The sequence below is a fragment of the Grampus griseus genome (assembly GCF_964374135.1).
Source record: "Grampus griseus genome assembly, chromosome: 3".
NCBI classification, from domain to species: domain Eukaryota; kingdom Metazoa; phylum Chordata; class Mammalia; order Artiodactyla; family Delphinidae; genus Grampus; species Grampus griseus.
The window spans coordinates 116,419,348-116,438,597 of record NC_139019.1 but is presented as its reverse complement, the minus strand read 5'-3'; the positions used below and the strand labels follow the sequence as shown (position 1 = coordinate 116,438,597).

Genomic DNA, 19,250 nt, shown 5'->3' with positions numbered 1-19,250 from the left:
AAAGCAACAAATAACATAAAAGGGGGGTGGGACTTCCCTGGTGGTGCAGTGGTTAAGAATCCGCCTGCCAGTGCAGGGGACAGGTGTTCAAGCCCTGGTCCGGGAAGATCCCACATGCCGCGGAGCAACTAATCCCATGCGCAACAACTACTGAGCCTGCACTCTAGAGCCCGCGAGCCACAACTACTGAAGCCCATGCGCCCAGAGCCTGTGCTCCACAACAAAGAGAAGTCACTGCAATGAGAAGCCCATGCACCACAACGAAGAGTAGGCCCCGCTCACCGCAACTAGAGAAAGCCCGTGTGCAGCAACGAAGACCCAATGCAGCCAAAAATAAATAAATAAAATTAAAAATTTTTTAAAAAAAGAAAAAAAACATACAAGGGGGGAGTTCCCTGGCAGTCCAGTGGTTAGGACTCGGCACTTTCACTGCTGGGTGAAAGCCCTGGGTTCAATTCCTGTTGGGAAACTAACATCCCACAAGTTGCTTGGGGAAAAACAAAAACAAAAAAAATACATGGGAATTCCCATAAAGTTATCAGCTGATTTTTCAGCAGAAACTGCAGGCCAGAGGGGAGTGGCATGATGTATTTAAAGTGATGAAAGGGAAGAACCTACAACCAAGAATACTCTACCCAGCAAGGCTCTCATTCAGATTTGACAGAGAAATCAAAAGCTTTACAGACAAACAAAAGCTAAGAGAATTCAGCACCACCAGACCAGCTTTGCAACAAATGCTAAAGGAACTTCTCTACGTGGAAAAGAAAAGGCCACAACTAGAAATAAGAAAATTATAAGTGGAAAAGCTCACCAGTAAAGGCAAATATACAGTAAAGGTAGGAAATCATCCACACACAAATATGATATGAAAACCAGCAATCACGAGAAGAGGAGAGCACAAATGTAGGATATTAGAAATGAATTTGAAATTAAAAGACTGGCAACTTAAGACAATCATGTTTATATAACTAGTGGGAAGCAGCCGCATAGTATAGGGAGATCAGCTCGGTGCTTTGTGACCCCTAGAGGGGTTGGATAGGGAGGGTGGGAGGGAGGGAGACGCAAGAGGGAAGAGATACGGGGATATATGTGTATGTATAACTGATTCACTTTGTTATAAAGCAGAAACTAACACACCACTGTAAAGCAATTATACTCCAATAAAGATGTAAAAACATTAAAAAAATAATAATAAAGTAAGATTCCACAGGGTGGGGGAAAAAACAAAAAACCTTCATGGGAACCGCAAACTGAAAATCTAAAATAGATAAAAAACGCACAAAAAAGAAAAAGCAATCCAAACACAACACTAAAGTTAGTCATCAAATCACAAGAGAAGAGAACGAAAGAGGAAGGGGAGAAAGAAGACCTACAAAAACAAATCCAAAATAATTAACAAAATGGCAATAGAAACATACATACTGATAATTACCTTAAATTTAAATGGATTAAATGCTCCAACCAAAAGATACAGAATGGCTGAATGGATACAAAAACAAGACCTGTATACATGCTGTCTACAAGAGACCCAATTCAAATCTAGGGACACATACAGACTAAAAGTGAGGGGATGGAAAAAGGTATTCCATGCAAATAGAAATCAAAAGAAAGCTGGAGTGGCAATACTCATATCAGACAAAGTAGACTTTAAAATAAAGACTGTTACAAGAGACAAAGAGGACACCACATAATGATCAAGGGATCAATCCAAGAAGATATAACAATTATAAATATATATGCACCCAACATAGGAGCACCTCAATATACAAGGCAAATACTAACAGCCATAAAAGGAAGAATCGACAGTATCACAATAATAGTGGGGGACTTTAACACCCCACTTTGATCAATGGACAGATCATCCAGACAGAAAATCAATAAAGAAACACAGGCCTTAAATGACACATTAGACTACATGGACTTAATTTATATTTATAGAGCACTCCATCCAAAAACAGCAAAATAAACATTCTTTTCAAGTGCACATGGAACATACTCCAGGACTGACCACACGCTGGGCCACAAAGCAAGCTTCGGTAAATTTAAGAAAACTGAAATCATGTGAAACATCTTTCCCAACCACAACACTCAGATTAGAAATCAATTACCGGAAAAAAAAAAAAAACTGTAAAAAAACACAAAAGTGGAGGCTAAACAATATATTATTAAACAACCAATGCAGCACCAAAGAAATCAAAGAGGAAATCAAAAAATACCTACAGACAAACACAATGACCCAAAACCTATGGGACACAACAAAAGCAGTTCTAAGAGGGAAGTTTATAGCAATACAATCTTACCTCAGGAAACAAGAAGAATCTCAAACAACCTAACCTTACACCTAAAGCAACTAGAGAAAGAACAAACAAAACCCAAAGTTAGTAGAAGGTAAGTAATAAAGATCAGAGCAGAAATAAATGAAATAGAGACAAAGAAAACAATAGAAAAGATCAATGAAACTAAAAGCTGCTTCTCTGAGAAGATAAACAAAATCGATAAATCTTTTTTTTTTTTTTTTTGCTTTTACTTTCATTTGCATTTATTTTTTGCAGCATTTATTCCCAGGCCATAAGTTTTTGTTTCTTCAATTTCTTCTGGGATATCTTTTTCTTCTGGGCAACCTCCTCTTCTGGTTTAGGAACAATCTGTTCTTTTTCAGTAAGGATCATCTCAATGTGGCACGGAGAGCTCATGTATGGGTTGATCCGACCATGAGCTCTATAAGTCCTGCACCGTATCTTGGGGGCTTTGTTCACCTGGATGTGCTCAATGACCAGAGAATCTACATCTAAGCCCTTAAGTTCAGCATTACTCTCTGCATTTTTGAGCATGTGCAGTAAAAATTCAGCACTCTTTTGGGCCACCGACCCTGCGTCCAGCCCCACTGTTTGGCCTGGGCACACCTACCAACTCCACCATTGTAGCGACGGAATGGCACACACTGCTTCTTTTTTTTTTTTTTTAAATTTATTTATTATATTTGGCTGCGTTGGGTCTTCGTTGCTGCGCGTGGGCTTTCTCTAGTTGCGGTGAGCGGGGGCTACTCTTTATTGCGGTGCGTGGGCTTCTCATTGCGGTGGCTTCTCTTGTTGTGGAGCATGGACTCTACGCATGCGGGCTTCAGTAGTTGCAGCACGCGGGCTCAGCAGTTGTGGCTCGAGGGCTCTAGAGCGCAGGCTCAGTAGTTGTGGCGCACGGGCTTAGTTGCTCCGCGGCATGTGGGATCTTCCCGGACCAGGGCTCGAACCCGTGTCCCCTGCATTGGCAGGTAGACTCTTAACCACTGTGCCACCAGGGAAGCCCCACACTGCTTCTTTAAAGTGACATCCTTCAGATACTTAGTGGCTTTTCGGATATGCATACCCTTAATGGCCTGGGCTGTTTCACGAGTGTTCTTAAAGTGAACATGAAGATTTGAACCTCTGGACTTGCATGATTTTGTGGGATTTTCTGGGTCAAGTGAATAGCGAACCATTTTTAGAGGTCACCTCAGGCCGCTGACCGGAAAAGCAAATTGATAAATCTTTAGCCAGCCTCATCAGGAAAAAAAGGGAGAAGGCTCAAATCAATAAAATTAGAAATGAAAAAGGAGATGTTACAACTGACACCACAAAAATACAAAGGATCATAACAGACTACTACAAACAGCTATATGCCAAAAAAATGGACAACCTGGAAGAAATGAACAAATTCTTAGAAAGGTACAACCTTCCAGGACTGAACCAGGAAGAAATAGAAAATATGAACAGACCAATCACAAGTACTGAAATTGAAACTGTGATTTGAAAACTCCCAACAAGGGGCTTCCCTGGTGGTGCAGTGGTTGAGAATCTGCCTGCCAATGCAGGGGACACGGGTTCGAGCCCTGGTCTGGGAAGATCCCACATACCGCAGAGCAACTGGGCCCGTGAGCCACAACTACTGAGCCTGCGTGTCTGGAGCCTGTGCTCCGCAACAAGAGAGGCCACGACAGTGAGAGGCCCACACACCTCAATGAAGAGTGGCCCCCGCTTGCCACAACTAGAGAAAGCCCTCGCACAGAAACGAAGACCCAACACAGCCAAAATAAATAAATTAATTAATTTAAAAAAAAAAAAAAAAAAAAAACTCCCAACAAACAAAAGTCCAGGACCAGATGGTTTCACAGGTGAATTCTATCAAACATTTAGAGAAAAGTTTACATCTATCCTTGTGAAACTAGTCCAAAAAATTGCAAAGAGGGCTTCCCTGGTGGCGCAGTGGTTGAGAGTCCGCCTGCTGATGCAGGGGACACGGGTTCGTACCCCGGTCTGGGAAGATCCCACATGCCGCGGAGCGGCTGGGCCCGTGAGCCATGGCCACTGAGCCTGCGCGTCCGGAGCCTGTGCTCCGCAACAGCAGAGGCCACAACGGTGAGAGGCCTGCGTACAGCAAAAAAAAAAAAAAAAAAAAAAAAAAAAAAAAAAATTGCAAAGAAAGGAACACTCCCTAACTCATTCTGTGAGGCCACCATCACCCTGATACCAAAACCAGACAAAGATACCACAAAAAAAAGAAAATTACAGACCAATATCACTGATGAACATACATGCAAAAAGACTCGACAAAATACTAGCAAACAGAATCCAACGATACGTTAAAAGGATCATATACCATGATCAAGTGGGATTCATCCCAGGAATGCAAGGATTTTTCAGTATCTACAAATCAATCAGTGTGATTCACCACATTAACAAATTGAAGAATAAAAACCATATGATCATCTCAATAGATGCATAAAAAGCTTTCGACAAAATTCAACACCCATTTATGATAAAAACTCTCCAGAAAGTGCGCACAGAGGAAACATACCTCAACATAATAAAGGCCATATATGACAAACCCACAGCTAACATCATACTCAATGGTGAGAAGCTGAAAGCATTTTCTCTGAAATCAGGAACAAGTCAAGGATGTCCACTCTTGCCATTTTTATTCAACATAGATTTGGAAGTCCTAGCCATGGCAATTAGAGAAGAAAAACAAATAAAAGGAATACAAATTGGAAAAGAAAAAGTAAATCTGTCACTGTTTGCAGATGACATGATACTATACACAGATAATCCTAAAGATGCCACTAGAAAACTACTAGAGCTAATCAATGAATTTGGTAAAGTTGCAGCATACAAAATTAATACACAGAAATCTGTTGCATTGTTATACACTAACAACAAAAGAGAAAGAAACAATCCCATTTGCCATCACATCAAAAAGAATAAAATACCTAGGAATAAACCTACCTAGGGAGACAAAAGACCTGTACTCTGAAAACTATAAGATGCTGATGAAAGAAACTGAAGATGACACAAACAGATGGAGAGATATACCATGTTCTTGGATTGGAAGACTCAATATTGTCAAAATGACTATACTACCCAAGGCAATCTACAGATTCAATGCAATCCCTATCAAATTACCAATGGCATTTTTCACAGAACTAGAAAAAAAAATTTTTTTTCTCATGAACCATGTGCATGGCTAAAATTTTTTTTAATTTGTATGGAGACACAAAAGACCCTGAACAGCCAAAGCAATCTTGAGAAAGAAAAATGGAGCTGGAGGAATCAGGCTCCCTGACTTCAGGCTATACCACAAAGCTACAGTCATCAAAACAGTATGGTACTGACACAAAAACAGAAATATAGATCAATGGAACAGGATAGAAAGCCCAGAAATAAATCCAAGTACCTATGGTCAATTAATCTATGAGAAAGGAGGCAAGACTATACAGAAGAGACAGTCTCTTCAAAAATGGTGCTGGGAAGACTGGGCAGCTAACATGTAAAAGAATGAAATAGAATATTTTTTAACACCATGCACAAAAATAAACTCAAAATGGATTAAAGACCTAAATGTAAGACCAGATACTGTAAAACTCTTAGAGGAAAACAGGCAGAATGCTCTATGACATAAAACACAGCAATTTCTTTTTCTATCTGTCTCCTAGAGTAATGGAAATAAAAACAAAAATAAACAAATGGTACCTAACTAAACTCAAAAGCTTTTGCACAGCAAAGGAAACCATAAAGTGAAAAGACAACCCACAGAATGGGAGAAAATATTTGCAAATGATGCAACCAACAAGGGATTAATATCCAAAATATACAAACAGCTCATGCAGCTCAATATAAAAAAACAAAAAAAAAAACAAAACAAACAAAAACAAAAAACCCAACCCAATCCAAAAATGGGCAGAAGACCTAAATAGACATTTCTCCAAAGAAGACATACAGATGGCCAACAGGCACATGAAAAGATGCTCAACATTGCTAATTGTTAGAGAAATGCAAATCAAAACTATAATGAGATATCATCTCACCCCAGTCAGAATGGCCATCATCAAAAAGTTTATGAACAACAGGTGCTGGAGAGGGTGTGGAGAAAAAAGGGGACCCTCCTACACTGTTGGTGGGAATGTAAATTGGTACAGCCACTATGGAGAACAGTATGGAGGTTCCTTAAAAAACTAAAAATAGAGCTATTGTATGATCCAGCAATCCCACTCCTGGGCATATATCCAGAGAAAACCATGGTTTGAAAGGATACATGCACCCCAGTGTTTACTGCAGCACTGTTTACAATAGCCAAGACATGGAAGCAACCTAAATGTCCATCAACAGATGAATGGATAAAGAAGATGTGGTACATACATACAATGGCATATTACTCAGCCATAAAAAAGAATGAAATAATGCCATTTGCAGCAACATGGACATGGAGACTATCATACTAAGTGAAGTAAGTCAGACAGAGAAAGACAAATATATGATACTGCTTATATGCGGAATCTAAAAAAAATGATACAAACGAATTTATTTACAAAACAGAAACAGACTTACAGACTTAGAGAACAAACTTATGGTTACCAAAGGGGAAACGTGGGGATGGGGAGATAAGTTGGGAGTTTGGGATTGACGTGTACACTATATTTAAAACAGGTAACCAGCAAGGGCCTACTGTACAGCACAGGGATCTCTACTCAATATTCTGTAATAACCTAAATGGGAAAAGAATCTGAAAAAAATAGATACATGTATATGTACAACTGAATCACTTTGCTGTACACCTGAAACTAACACAACATTGTAAATCAACTATACTCCAATATAAAACAAAAATTTTTTAAAAAAAGGCTGCATTGAACACTCTTATCTGATGATCCCACTCAAGACATGCTCAAAGTCATAGGATTTTCAGTCATTCAACCATACAATGAGAAGACCAGAAACTATTCTTTCGGAAAGTGGCCCATGGAGGTAAGATCACAATAAAAGACCTCATCAAAGCAGAGATGAAGGAAAGAATAATAGTTTTCAAAGTTATTTTTTTAAATGACAAGACACCTGGTAGCATGGCACTGACCCTGCAGGCAGTAGAGTGGAGAATGTTCCTCTGGAAAAACTGAGCAGCCCGAGGGGAAAAAATTACTGATAATACTCGAGGAGACTCCAATGACTCACCCAGTCACTCCTCAGAAAAGCCCATGCACGCAGAACTTCTAATCAGCTTTTTATTGCCTCATAAATAAATCAATGAACAAGGATTATCAAGACATTTAAGGAAAGCCTGCAACATAAAAAAACAAAACAGAAAAAAGAAAAAACAACCCAAACGTCCAAAAAAAAAGAAAAGAATAAATTACGGTACATCTATATAATAGTTCCTTTGCAATTATTCTCAATTTGAAGCATGATATTAATAGTAAGCGTAGAAAAATGTAAAAGCATGATCCCATTTTCTTTAAAATAAATATTAATAAATGGATCAGTGTTACAGAATGAAGAATTCTACAAGAGACCCACACAGTAGTCACCTAATTTAATAGAAAGGCATCACTGCAACTCAGAAAGTAAAAATTAATCTTTCCAATAAATAGTGCTGGCTATTCTAATGGGAGAAAATTAAAAAAATGAACCTTGATCTCCATCCTTATAAACAAAGAATAATTCACACTGTACCCTGGACACAGTCACACTTTTAGAACAAAGTTTATAATATATTCATGACTTTGGAAATATTTATCTTATGACCCAGCAATTCTACTCTTAGATATATACTCAAGTAAAATGAGCACGTAAGTCCACCAAAGACACATGTAAGAATAGTCAGTGACTTCCCTGGTGGTCCAGCTGTTAAGACTCCGTGCTTTCAGTGCAGAGGGCACGGGTTCAATATCTAGTCAGGAAACTAAGACCCCACATTCCCACATGCAGCACAGCATGGCCAAAAAAAAAAAAAAAGGAATGGTCAAAGCAGCTTGATTTATTATAGCCCCAAACCGGAAACCATCCAAATGTTCAACAACAGCAGAACAGAAAGATTACGGTACAGTTATACAATAGACACTGCCCAGTGATAAGGAAAGAACAATTACTACATGCAGCAACGTGGATGAGTCCCACAGACAATGATGAACAAAAGCCAGACTCAACAGACTTCACACTGTAAGACTGCATTTATATGAGGTTCAAGAACAGCCAAAACGAATCTACGGATATTGACTGGAAGAGGCACAAGAGGAGATTTCTGGGATGATGGAGATGTTCCACATCTTGAGCTGAGTCATGATTACATGGAACAGTTTTGGAGTTGTACATTAAGATTTTCATGCTTTGGCAGACAAGCCTGGGAAGGGCTGAGGGGACCGTCCTGAGAAGCCTTGATTAAAATGGGGAAAAAAAAAAAAAAGATTTTCATGCTTTAAGTGTACAGTAACAGTAGACAGACAAAATTTGGCTAGAAGGAAAAAAACATTTATAGTGGTTTTCCCTGGGTGCTGGAATTATTGGCAATTGTTATTCTGTATGTTTGAAAATTTCAATAAGGAACCTATATAGTCAGAAAAAAATTAAGTTTTCTTAGTGCTTTTTGGTATTTTCATGTTACCCACCTCTTTTTTTTTTTTAAATGCCTAGAATGCTTCTGTAGACCCCTTCTAGTGCCCCAACTTCCCTTCCTATTATTAATTTTCCCTTGTGGATAAACTATTTTATATCTGCTCTTCACTGCTTTTTACAGTGATTTTTGTAATTGTGGTTCTTTTTTGTGGGGGGGAGGCACTCCATGCGGCATGTGGGATCTTAGTTCCCCGACCAGGGATCGAACCCGTGGCCCCTGCAGTGGACGTGCAGAGTCTTAACCACTGGACTGCCAGGGAAGTCCCATGATTCTTTTTTTCACAAGACACTTCAGCTTCTTAAGTTCTTTAAATGTTTTTTCTCTGCTTCAAACTGAAAAGTCACTTGGCTAAGTACCAAACATGGGGTTAAAAAAAAATTCTCTTGGTTACATGCAGACTTCCCCTACCTTGGGACTATTCTTATCTTCAAAGCCAGAAGTCATGCTTATCCCTCCATCTTTACATATCCTTCTTGGGAATTTATAAAATTGTAAAGTTTTTTTTTTAAAAAAGGGCTGATTTTACTCTGAAGACCTCCTCTGTGTCTTTTCTGAACTCCCTAATTAGGGATCTTTGTAAATAGATTATTTTATATTCTAGGTCCCTCAGTTTTTCTTGATTCTCATACCCATAATTTTGGGTATTGTTTGTTGGGCTAAAAAAAGCTTTAGAATTACTGGTTTGGTGCTGCTCTATCATCTCAGGTTTACAGTTTTTGTTAAATTTTGGCATTGATGTGTTCGTTTATTCCATTCACACAGTCATTTGTTCCTTCTATAAAAAGTAGAGACAGGGCTTCCCTGGTGGCGCAGTGGTTGAGAGTCCGCCTGCCAATGCAGGGCCCCGGTCCGGGAAGATCCCACATGCCGCGGAGCGGCTGGGCCTGTGAGCCATAGCCGCTGAGCAGCTGGGCCCGTGAGCCATGGCCGCTGAGCCTGCGTGTCCAGAGCCTGTGCTCCACAACGGGAGAGGCCACAACAGTGAGAGGCCCGCGTACCGCAAAAAATAAATAAATAAATAAATAAAAATTAAAAAGTAGAAACAGTAGGTCAGGGAAGTCAGAGAAGGCTTCTAACGGGAAGCAATGATCACACTGAGAGTTAGGCAGAAAGGGAAATGCGGATTACTCAACCTTCACACTCTGGTCAGAGATAACGCTCACAAACAGCCTTACTAAGAGTTGACTTTCAGGATCACTGCAGCTTCTTTTTCTATAGTTATCCTTTATCTCTTTTAATAGGAGTCATGTAATTTTATTCGTTTGCTTGTCAGATACTATTGGCAAACCTAATCATTTGTTTATTCAACATTATTAAGTACTTATTACATGACAAGCCCAGTACTGAGGATATGAGAGAAAGAACTCTAGCGGCCTTCCTCTTCGCCTTCAGTATCACTGATAATAGAAGTAAAATAATTGGGACTTCCCTGGTGGCATAGTGGATAAGAATCCACCTGCCAATGCAGGAGACGCGGGTTCGATCCTTGGTCTGGGAAGATCCCACATGCCACGGAGCAACTAAGCCCATGTGCCACAACTACTGAGCCTGTGCTCTAGAACCCGTGAGCCACAACTACTGAGCCCACACGCCTAGAGCCTGTGCTCCGCAACAAGAGAAGCCACTGCAACGAGAAGCCTGCCCACCGCAACAAAGAGTAGCCCCTACTCGCCACAACTAGAGAAAGCCCGCACGAAGCAACGAAGACCCAACACAGCCAAAAATAAATAAAATAAATTTATAAAAAAAATAATAAGTAATCTAGAGACGATTTAAAGTATTCAGAGGATGTGCGTAGGTTAAATGCAAACCCTATGCCATTTTATTTACGGGACTTGCGCATCCACATTATTTTGGTATGAAGGGGTCCTGGAACTACTGAGAGATGACTACACACAGTAAAAAATGAAAGATATCTTTGGGTAATGTCTGCCCCATGGCTTTTAGGAGAAAATAACCTATTTCTTCACTCGTTGAGCAGGAAAGCCACACTTCTAGATGCTTCCAACAACCATCCAGCTACCACTGAGAACATGTTTTGTCCCAGCACCAGGGCAGGATCCACAGCTGTGAACAGTCCCATGGGTTTCAAGCCAACCTCACCAAGGGCCCCTTCTCCAGCCTTTACTAGTCACGGATGGTCCTCTGCAGAAGCCAGAGGACTACCTGAATGTAGGACAGCCTTCTGCCTTCAGCTTCTGGAAGGACACCCCAAAGGTGGACCTCACTCAGCCCCTTGTCTGACAGCTCCCATAATGCCAGCAAGCCCACCCCCCCACTGCCCACTCCCCCCTTGGGAACTCCAACCACCAGCTGCGTCCCACCCCTCAGCTCGGGAACTCCGGTCAGCACCCCACTGATGCTGCTATCTTAAAGCCATGGGGAAGTGAAGGCTGGCTCCTGCTCAGAAAAAAAGGCTGGGGACCTCTGAATTACATCTAGTCATGGGATGTACAGGAGAGCATTGTAACTCTGGAGCTTCAAACAGCCAGCCCTCAAAGTGACAATGGAGGGAAAATGAGCCCAGCAAGAGGGAGGGTAGGAAGCAAAAGCAGCAGTGAACAGAAGGGAAAGAAAAAGGGAAGAAAGCTGTTAACAGAGAAAGTGAGTTGGGGAGATTAAAGAATAGGTTAGAGCAGGGAGAGAGAGAAAAGGGAGGAACTCTGCTCCCTGCCAACTTGACAGGACACACTAGAAAGGGACAGTCTATCCCTCCCAACAAGCCTGACAAGGCCACTTCCCAGGCCAGGTCCCTCACCAGCACGGCCCCTGAAAGACAGGCTCTGCCTGCCCCCTCCCAGAGCATTAGACTAGGCTTTGTGGGAAAACTGAAATCTTGACGGCTTAGAAAAAGGCCCCTACAGCTTCATGTGCTGGCAATTTAACTAAGCACTCCTGGTTCCTGCCGGCTACCAGCCCAGCCCTGGCTTTGCTCCACCATTAAAGCACGCTCTCCTGACCGACCCTCTGCGGGAGCGGCAGCTCAGTCAGCACCGCAGGGCAGCTTTAAAGGACAAGAGTGAATTTCACTGAACACCAGCAAGTACCAGTCACACCTGCCATGTGAGCACCCTAAGGACCAGACATCCCAGGGCAGCTCACTCCCCCCGCTTTCATTTTCATAGAATTTTTTTTAAAGGAATACGCATTATGGACAAAAAGCTTAGAAAAAACACATGCTAGATGATAACTTCAGAGTTCTGTCATTAGTAACATCCACCAAGAGCAACTGTATGTATGGAAGACAAGGGGCCCAAAGTAGTATGGAGTATTGATGAATTAAAAACAAACACAAGAAAACAAACTGCATCCACCCTGAACAAAAACCTGCGTTTTCCAAGAGCGCACCTGCACAGAAAGAACAACAGAACACAGCATCAATAAAGTCACATCCCTGGTGGAGGGCCTAGAGTTTAATGTAGTATACAGGCTCACCACCACTCGGGCCTCCTTCTGGCAAACCTCATGTCAAAACACCAGTGTTTTCAACTGACTGCATGTATTTCTTTTTAGTTCCTACGTTTTTCACTCTGCTGTCTTCCTGGTGTCATATAGCCATGCAGAGTTTCAGAAGATGGGATTCAAGGGGTCCTCTCTGAAGGCCTGCCTACCCCCAAACCATTCCTACCACCTGTTTACTGCCACCTGAAAAAATTAACAGAGTGAGTCATGTCTTTGGATGAAGGCAGTATTTTTCCAACTGGAGTATGTGGAACAATTTGGGGAATGTGGACAGACAACTTAATTTTAATAGTTAGGCTTTTTAATATTTGCTTTCTATTTGTGGCAGGTGATAGTGGTTTCCAATTTAAGCCAATCATAGTTTCCCTTTCAAATAACTTTTAGAGTTTTTAAAAAATGGCATAATTTAAAGAAAAATGTTAAATAATAGTACTGATGGCAAAGAGATAAGACAAAAATCATGCAGGTGGAACACAAATTAAGTGTGAGAAACAGATGAAGCACCCACCTCCAAGCCCTTAGAATGCAACCACCCCTCGCTGGAGTTCTGCCACCATCACACATCACCAAGATTTAGTTCAGCAAAGTCAGCAGAACCAGAGGACGCAGAAATTGGATCAGAGATTGATGAATCACACCAGCCTTTAGAGAGGGTGCTGCGGAAGAAAGTCTGGGGGTGGGGGAAGGGGGGACACGGGGTCTGGGGTCTCTGGGAAGCTAGCGGGCAGCAGGAAAGCAGTAAGTATAGGTTTAACGACAAGGACTCATGAGATAGGCACATTCCTATAGAAGTCCCCCTCTTCACACATACTGTCCCCAAATGATCCTGCCCGAGGTCCCAATACTGAAAGCTGATGGGTGAAGTACTGAGAGCAGAAGTCTAGCACCACTTCCCAGGTCTTCCTATTCCCAAATACCTTTGCAATTCAATTGTTTCCCACCCCTGCCTTTCTTTGAACACTGGCCAGGAGGCCAGGTAGATTTCAGTCGTGATTTATTTTCTGGGCCAATTCTCTTGAGACTAATGACTCTTTAACACAAATCAGAGAACTGATGAAAGGCATCTGTGAATAAGGCATTACTCTCCAATGAGTAAATTCAGGCAGATCAAACCCTCCCCTCACCATGATTACCAAGACTCCCTTAAATCATTCACACACATCACCACAATAAACTGAATATCACGATAAAGAGAGTCACACAAATTTTTTGGTTTCTCAGTGCAGATGAAAGTTATGTTTTCACTATACCGTAGTCTATTGAGGGTACAATAGCATTATGTCTAAAAAAATAATGTACACACCGTAATTTAAAAATACTTCACCACTGTGGGACTTCCCTGGTGGTCCAGTGGTTAAGACTCCGTGCTCCCAACGCAGGGGCCACGGGTTGGATCCCTGGTCAGGGAACTAGATCCCACACGCATGCTGTAGCTAAGAACCGGCGCAGCCAAATAAATAAATAAAATAAATATTAAAAAGAAAATACTTTATCACTGAAAAATACTAACAAACTTCTGAGCCTTCAGCGAGTTGTAATCTTTTTTGCTGATGGAGGTTTGAAGTATTGCGAGAATTACCAAAATGTGACACAGAGAAACAAAGTGAACAAGTGCTGTTGGAAAAATGACGCCGACAGACACAGGGTTGCCACAAACCTTCTATCTGTAAAAATCGCAGTATCTGCAAGGCCCAACAGATCAAAGTACAATGAAACGAGGTATGCCTTTAATCAAAAGGTTCAGAAAAATATAAACCATCCTTTGTTTTTGACAAAGCCATACCAGACTTGCTACCCACAGACACTGGATTCAAACCATTTATCTCCCTTGCTTTTTTTTTAATTTTTTTTTTTTTTTTTGGCTGCGTTGGGTCTTAATTGCTACGTGCAGGCTTTCTCTAGTTACAGAGACTGGGGAGCTACTCTTCGTTGTGGTACACAGGCTTCTCATTGTAGTGGCTTCTCTTGTTACAGAGCACAGGACTAGGCGCGCGGGCTCAGTAGTTGTGGTGCATGGGCTTAGATGTTCCGCACCATGTGGGATCTTCCCGGCCCAGGGATCAAACCCATGTCCCCTGCATTGGCAGGCAGATTCTTAACCACTGCGCCACCAGGGAACTCCCTCCCTTGCTTTAGAACTGAGGGCCCATCCAGTTTCCTAGCTCTGGTTTTGAGGCCTAAATCAGTACTAATATTCCACATACGTCTCCTAAAAACTACAAAAGAAGTCATTCTAAGCTCACTGCCTTTTGAAGAGCCCTTTGTATATAGTGCCCAAAATGGTGTGAACCTTTTTGGCCAGAGCCTGGAGGGTCAACTCATGCCCAATCCCCTTGCTTTTAAACTGCTGTGTGTTAATTGCTGACTCCCATTGTACAGCCAAGCCAATTAGTAGGGCTGGTCAAGCGTGAGGAGCTTGGAGGCCTAGAACACAGCACTCAATTCAGCCTGAGAAAAACAGGAAGCCTCTCCTGTCAGAACTTCCCTGTGAGAACTATGCCTAGACAACAAATGTCACAAGTCCGAGAGACGGATGTTGTAGTTCTGTAGTTCCCTGGGCACATCAGCAAGCACTTGAATCTCTATCTGATGGAGGACTGGCAGAGTGACTCAGGAGAATGAAATTTTAAAAGATGACTATTTCACTCCTCATTCAATTTAGTGAGCATTATTGCCCACTTCAGTCTCTGAAATGCTTAGTAAATAACTCCTTTAGGGTTGAAAGGATGTAGGGTCCAAAACCCAAGAAGCTGCAAGGTTTACTCCAGGCACTCTAAACCAGCTGGATAAAGTGTGAAACAGTCTGAACTTATTTACGTATGAAATGCAAACATGAACTTACCCTCAGGTCTCCAGATCTGATTATTGGCTTATTGGTAACCAAGCCCAAATACACCCGGAAACAAAAACAAAAAAGCCTTAGGGTGCTGAATGAGGCTTTTACCAAAAAAATTTAAATGTTCACCTCTTTTTTTATTTCACTGCATCTCAAAAAAATATCAATCATCCAAAAATTAAAATATTCTGCTTTAGAGGAGCTCAAATTTCATAAAAGCCTCCCATTAATATTCCTTCAGAACCTCTGTGAAGGACTTCCCTGGTGGTGCAGTGGTTAAGAATCCGCCTGTCAATGCAGGGGACACGGGTTCGAGCCCTGGGCGGGGAAAATCCCACATGCCGTGGAGAAACTAAGCCCACGCGCCACAACTACTGAGCCTGTGCTCCAGAGCCTGTGAGTCACAACTACTGAGCCCGCGCGCCTAGAGCCCGTGCTCCGCAACAAGAGAAGCCACCACAATGAGAAGCCCACGCACCACAACGAAGAGTAACGCCCCCCCACACCCCGCTCTCCACAACTAGAGCAAGCCCACGCGCAGCAACAAAGACCCAACAGAGCCATAAATAAATAAATTTATGGGGGGGACCCTCTGTGAAGCCTTTCCTTTCGGCGGAGCGCGGTGGCAAGATGGCCGTGCAGATTTCCAAGAAGAAGTTTGTCACTGACGGCATATTCAAAGCTGAACTGAACGAGTTTCTCACTAGGGAGCTGGCTGAAGATGGGTACTCTGGAGTTGAGGTCCGAGTTACACCAACCAGGACAGAAATCATTATCTTGGCCACCAGGACACAGAATGTTCTTGGTGAGGAAGGGCTGACGGATCCAGGAATTGACTACTGTTCTTCAAAAGAGATTTGGCTTCCATGAGGGCAGTGTAGAGCTTTCTGCTGAAAAGTTGGCCATAAGCGGTCTGTGCTCCATTGCCCAGGCAGAGTCTCTGCATTACAAACCCTTAGGAGGCCTTGCTGTGCAGAGAACCTGCTATGGTGTGCTGCGGTCCATTACCCCGTTTCAAGGTTGAGGACTGTTTCCAGCCAAGAAAGGAGGGCCTGCCCTTGGGTGACAAAGGTGCAGGCCTAGAACGCTCCGTGGGGGTCTCTGGCTCATACCCTAGCCCTGGTTCCCACCTGGGCCCAGTTCCCCTTAAGGGAGGGTATTTCTGTTCTTCAACAGAACAGCCAGGCCTGGTGTTTATCATTGCTTGTGTTGAGGGAAACACTATCTTTCTTTCCTAACATTGAAGTCTTAAATTCTCTACCAGTGGGAACATTTGTGGGGGCAGCCGGGGTGAATGAAAGCAGAAAATTTCCCAAAACTCTCGGCCTACTTAACCGCCCTGACAGCACATAGTTACAGTGTCTGGGGGAGGGGGAGCGGACTGTTTCCAAAGGAAGCATGATTAGTTGGCCGTTCCAAATAATTCCAAAGACCATTTAGAAAATGGTTAACAGTTTTTTTAAAATGTGGCCCAGAAATCTAACTTCCAGCGATTCTTAATATTATGGGGCTTCTGGAGAGCCCTGTAAAAAGCTCTTTCATAACAAGCCCAGCCAATGAATAGGTACACGGGGAGGGGGGGGGACTCTTCAGGTAAGTAGAAATATGTGGTAAACACACATTGCTCAATGCTCAAATGACTTGTCTTAAGACATGTTTTACAGAGAATGATGTGGCTGATCTGACTGGGAAGCTCGCTCTCCCCAGCTGCCAGCACTCTGGATTTGTCCTCCCTTGAGTGCTGTGCTGGTTTCTCCGTTTAATGCATAAACCAGCTGCAGCCACCTTGCCAAGTTCTCAGCAATTCCCTCAACTGCCTTTTACTGTACAGGATTCCTGGAGTCCAATTCTGTTTTCTGGAGTCAAACAAATACAAAACAAATTGGTGAGAAGTTTCAGCTATTTCACTTCCTCCCAGAAAACAGAAGTTTGTGAAAGGTTCAATCTAAAAAGGACAACTGTGTGCTTTTTGTTGTTGTTCACAGGATCAGTAAATTTCAGAGCTGGAAAAAAACCCATATATCACCAAATCATTCCTCTTCAAAAATCAAAATATCTTCTTCCTATTTCTCAAGAATTTAAGACAAAATGGCCAATTAACACTTAAGCAGCCTTACCTAAGAAGCCCACAAACTGAGGGTAGCAGGTAGGAAAGGGGAACTCTGTTCTACAATTAACAAAGAGCAGGGGACTCCTTTCAGCTTCCCCAATGCCCCCATTCATGTTTGGGGCACTGACTATCCTTCAATAACTTCTCTGCCATTAAATCTCCTACCACTAGCTCAGGGTTGGCTTTCACCCTGGGGATAAGAGGTGTTTGTAGAACACTCTGAAATTTCTAAAGGGTAAGTGCTGTGGACAATACAACCTCAGTGCATATCAAGGGTAGCAAAGCCCTCAGAGAGTCATTAACTCACCCGGCCAAATGAGAAGAGAAAATGAGCCGCAGCTGCGTGCTTCCTTTCCCGCATAAGAAGGAATTTTTTAAAAATCTGCTAACAATGGCCGGGGTAATTAGCACCTGGCTGCCTGCTCCCACATCCTTGTCTGATACAAAGATTTCAGAAGCAAGGTTCACAGAATCCCAACGGACCAGAGTTCTAGGCGTTGTCACCTCTTTTCCAGGCTGTCAACTGCCTCCTCGGTGTCTCCCCATCCCAGTGTTCCCCTACCCCAACCCAGCCGACGCTTCAATGCCTCCCCACAGTACACAAACCCTCAGCTGAGCGCTCAAAGAGTTTTTCCCAACCGGCCCTAACCTAAATCTCCAAACTTCCCCTCCGCCCCCAAAACCGCCCTAGCACTCGGTCCAGTAAGTCGCCGAATCGTCTTTCCCTTACCTCCAGCGCGAGGCTCAAGGTCTCCCTCTCCAGAGGTCCCCTTTCCCTCCCTCTACTCTTCCAATGCCCACAGCTGCCGGAGATGAGCCGCCCCCCTCAGGGCTCCGCTCAGATTTCACTTCCTCCAACAGGTCTATTCAGATCCCTAGACACCGTACTCAATAGTGAAGATTCCTTTTCCCCCGCAACACCTTTCCTGAACACCCCCGGCCCCTGCTCCCACCCGAGGGGCTCCCCAGCGCTCTCCCGCCCCCAGCAGGCCCGGCTCAGAGCACGGAGTGGATCCCCGGCAGCGCCCTAGAAATCGCAGCCCAAGGCGAAGAGATGCAGAAGCCTCCCGCAGACGTCTCCCGAGACCGGGTGTGGCGAGCCCAGCTCTCAGTCAGCCGACTTCTCGCAACGCGGAGCCCCTTAGTCCACTGCCCAAAGGCCGGGCGGGCGGCGCTGGATCTTCCCAGCCTCCGCCAGCGGCGCTGCGACGGGACCCGGAGGAGCAGCCGCGATGAGCCGGGGTGGGCAGCGGGCCGGCTGCAACCGCTCCCCAGCTCCTGGCCTCTCTCCCAGCCTGTGCGCGCTCCTCGGCCGGAGCCGGCCCATCCCGCCCCGGGGCCCTTCGCTCTTCCGGCGCCCTCTGGGGAGCTCGGGGGTGCGCAAAACCCCGGAAGGGCCCTGCCCGCGCCTCACCCCCTCCCTGGTCCCATCTTGGCCGGGTCCGGCTCCGCCGCACCTTACCTCTCTTCTCTTCGAAACTGCTAGGCACTGGTTCGGCCCGGACCCGCTGGGATCAGACGAGACCGCACTAGTCGCGCCGCACCTGCCAAGGAGCGAGTGAGGAGCCTGGGCGCGCCTGACGTCACAACCGGCCCGAGCGCCGCGAGCTCAGAGTCACCTGATCACCTTGGCAACCCGCACGGGGCGGGGCAAGGCGGTGGGCGGTGTCATAGCAAGAGCCCAGTTCCCTGCAGCTGGTCCTGGAAGCGCCTCCTGAAGCGCTCCCGGGCTGTTGACGACGCGGAGCCTCGAGGTCCGTCTCTGGCCTGGCTGCTCAGGCCTCCGAGTTGGGATGGATACCTGAGACTCCAACAGGCACAGGCATCAAGTTCGATCAGTGCTCCGAGACTCCAGACGTTATCCCCTCGCCGCCAGTGCAAGTGCCTGGCTGGCAGGGCCTGTGTCCCCACCATACCCGGTTCAGT

At 44.1% G+C, this 19,250-nt stretch overlaps 1 protein-coding gene and 1 pseudogene across 4 annotated transcripts in view; both read right to left on the bottom strand.

Moving 5' to 3' along the window:
* CYSTM1 (cysteine rich transmembrane module containing 1) overlaps positions 1 to 18,929 on the bottom strand; it is a 66,362-nt gene extending 47,433 nt beyond the window's left edge. For 2 of the 3 annotated variants that reach the window (XM_082651479.1, XM_082651480.1), the window contains exon 1: positions 18,787 to 18,929. The gene's annotated coding sequence lies outside the window, so the exon portion shown is untranslated. Of the gene's footprint in view, positions 1 to 18,054; positions 18,162 to 18,786 lie in introns of those variants that run through there. The other variant, XM_082651481.1, reaches the window with a different exon arrangement.
* Positions 2,509 to 3,494, bottom strand: LOC309820718 (large ribosomal subunit protein uL22-like; annotated as a pseudogene). The gene is made up of 2 exons: positions 3,293 to 3,494; positions 2,509 to 2,941 (listed from the first exon to the last, which is right to left on the bottom strand). The product of its transcript is annotated as a large ribosomal subunit protein uL22-like (transcript).
* Positions 18,930 to 19,250: the final 321 nt, after the last annotated feature.